General features: G+C 36.5%; 1 pseudogene; it reads left to right on the top strand.

Moving 5' to 3' along the window:
* Nucleotides 1-1901: 1901 nt before the first annotated feature.
* On the top strand, nucleotides 1902-1984 carry LOC129498680 (U4 spliceosomal RNA; annotated as a pseudogene).
* Nucleotides 1985-3175: the final 1191 nt, after the last annotated feature.

Here is a 3175-nt window from a genome sequence, read left to right as displayed (position 1 = left end):
TCTGTTGCAGATTACTTGATCACCTATCTAGAAAATCCTAAGGGATTTACCAAAAACAAACAAACAAAACACCCCAAACAAACAAACAAAAAAACCTTCTGGAAGTAATAAGTGAGCTCAGCAAAGTCGTAGCATACAAGACCAACATAAAAAAATCAATTGTATTTTTTTCTATCTCCATGCACTCAGAAAATGTATTAGAAAAACAAAACACCAGCAGGGGTCTGGTGGGAGTCCTCACGACAGAATGTAACAGGCTGGCAAAGAATATAGAGTGGAAGAGGCAAAAGAGTGAGGGTTAGGCCAGACCAAGGGGGCCTAGTAGGGAGGTAATTCCATGACCTGATACTCTTGGAACCTATCCTGAAGATACAAAAATGTCTTTAGAGAGCAAGTGAGCTTGTGAGCTTTTTTGGGTATGACACTGAAAGCACAGGCAACAAAAGCAAAAATAAACAGTGGGACTACATAAAACTAAAAAACTTCTGCACACCAAAGGAATCAATCAGAATGAAAAGACAACCTACAAAATGGGAGAAAATATTCATAAACCTATATCTGACCTATCCAAATAGTGGTTAATATCCAAAATATATAAGGAACTCATGCAACTCAATAGCAAAAACAAAAACAAATAACCTGATTTAAAAACCAGGCAAAAGGCCTGGAGAGTAAAGGGATATTTTTCCAAATAAGTCATGCAAATGGCCAACAGATACGTGAAAAGATACTTAACATTGCTAATTATTGGGAAAATGCAAATCAAAATCACAATGAGAGATCATCTCACTTCTTTCAGTATGGCTATTATCAAAAACACATGAACTAACAAGTGTTGGCCAGGGTGTGGAGAAAAGGGAACCCTTGTGCAGTGTCAGTAGAAATGTAAATTGGTATAGCCACCATGGAAAATAGTATGGAGGTTCCTCAAAAAGTTAAAAATAGAACCACTGTATGACCTGGAAATCTCCTTTCTGGGTACATATCCAAAGAAAGTGAAATCAATATCTCAAAGAGATATATGCACTCCTGTGCTCATTGCAGCATTGCCTACGATACCCAAGATATAGAAACAACCTAAGTGTCTATCTACAGATGAATGGATAAAGAAAATGTGGTATAGGGGAGGCTGGGTGGCTCAGTCCATTAAGTGACCAACTCTTAATTTTGGCTCAGGTCATGATCTCATGGTCCTTGGATCGAGCCCTACGTCTGGCTCCACTTTCAGCAGGGAGTCTGGTTGAGGATTCTCTCTCCCTCCTTCTCCTTCTTCTCCTCTCCTGCTTGTGCACTCTCTCTGTCTCTCTCTCTAAAATAAATAAATAAATCTTTTTTTTTAATGTGGTATTTATATACAATGAAATATTATTGGACATCTTGTCATTCACAACATGGTAAACCTAGAGAACTTTATGCTACGTGAAATAAGCCACACACAGAAAGACAAATACTGTTCAGTCTTACTTACGTGTGGAGTCTAAAAAAGTCTAACTCAGGGGATCCCTGGGTGGCACAGCGGTTTAGCGCCTGCCTTTGGCCCAGGGCGCGGTCCTGGAGACCCGGGATTGAATCCCACATCAGGCTCCCGGTGCATGAAGCCTGCTTCTCCCTCTGCCTGTGTCTCTGCCTCTCTCTCTCTCTCTCTCTCTCTCTCTCTCTCTCTCTCTCTCTGTGCGACTATCATAAATAAGAAAATAAAAATAAAAATATTTAAAAAAAAAGTCTAACTCAGAACCAGAGAGTAGAGTGGTGTTTACCAAAAACTGGGGAAGGGGGTCAGGGGCAATACTGGGAAATGTTGCTCAAAGGGTACAAACTTTCAATTTTAAGATAAATAAGTTCTGGAGATCTAATTTATAGCATGATGATTATAGTAATATTATATTGTATACTATATGCTAAGCTTTGCACAGTGGCAGTATCCTAGCCAATGAGGTTTATCCAAGGTGGGATTACTGCTAGTTGAAAACTGTATATTATATGTTAAAAGAGTAGATTATACGTGTTCTACTACACACAAACCCAGTAACTATGTGAGGTGATGGATGTGTTAACTAACTTGATTGTGGTAATCATTTCACATGTATTAAAACATCATGTTGTACACCTTTAAAAGGAATTATACAATCTAAACACATATAATTTTTATGTGTTAATTATACCTCAATAAAACTGGAAAAAAGGCAATACAATTTACAGTTGGTATAATTTATTTGTTTATAATAAATGAGACATTTACATGTAAATTTAAGAAATCATGTATAGAACTTAAATACTTAAAACTACAATACTAGATTAAAGAGATTTTTTTAGATTTTATTTTTTAAGTTATCTCTACACTCAATGTTGGGCTTGAAATTAAAACCCCAACATCAAGAATTACGTGCTTTACTGACTGAACCAGCCAGCAGCCCCAGAAATTTTTAAAATCTAAATAAATGGAGAGAGATCATATGTCCATGGATGTATTCACTACAGTAAAAAAGTCAATTCTTCCCAAACTGATACGCAAGTTCAATACAATTCCTATCAAGATCTTTTATATAGACAAGATTATCCTCATATTTGTATGGAAAGGAACTAAGACTTTGAAAAGTAATAATATGGTGGGAAGAGTTAATTCTATTCAATGATAAAGCCTAATATATAGCTATAATCATCGAGACAGTATATTATTGGTGGAGAGATATACACAAAGATCAATGAAACAGAATAGATAATGCAGAAATAGCCCCACACAAGCACAGCCAACCTATCTTTTTTCTTTTAAGATTGAATTTTATTTATTTATTTGTTTGTTTGTTTGTTTGTTTATTTTAGAGATAGAGAGCAGAGGAGCAGAGGGAAAGAGACAAGCAGATTCCAAGCTGAGCTCAGAGCCTAATGCAGGGCTCAATCCCAGATCCTGAGATCAAGACCTGAGCTGAAATCAAGAGTTGGTTGGTTAACAACTTAGCCACCAAGGCACCTCTAGCCAACTGATCTTTGATGAAAGTAGAAAAGCAATCAAATAGAGAAATTTTCAAAAAATGGTGGTAGAATAATTGGATATCCATGGGCAAAAATATGAACCTAGTCCTAAACCTCACACCTAATACAAAAGAGTTCCTCAAAATGGATCACAGAGTTAAACGTAGAACTATAAAACTTTTAGAGGAGAAAACCATCAGGATCT

This window comes from Nyctereutes procyonoides, unplaced genomic scaffold (genome assembly GCF_905146905.1).
Source record: "Nyctereutes procyonoides isolate TBG_1078 unplaced genomic scaffold, NYPRO_anot_genome, whole genome shotgun sequence".
Lineage (NCBI taxonomy): Eukaryota > Metazoa > Chordata > Mammalia > Carnivora > Canidae > Nyctereutes > Nyctereutes procyonoides.
This window is presented reverse-complemented; position numbering and strand designations above follow the sequence as displayed.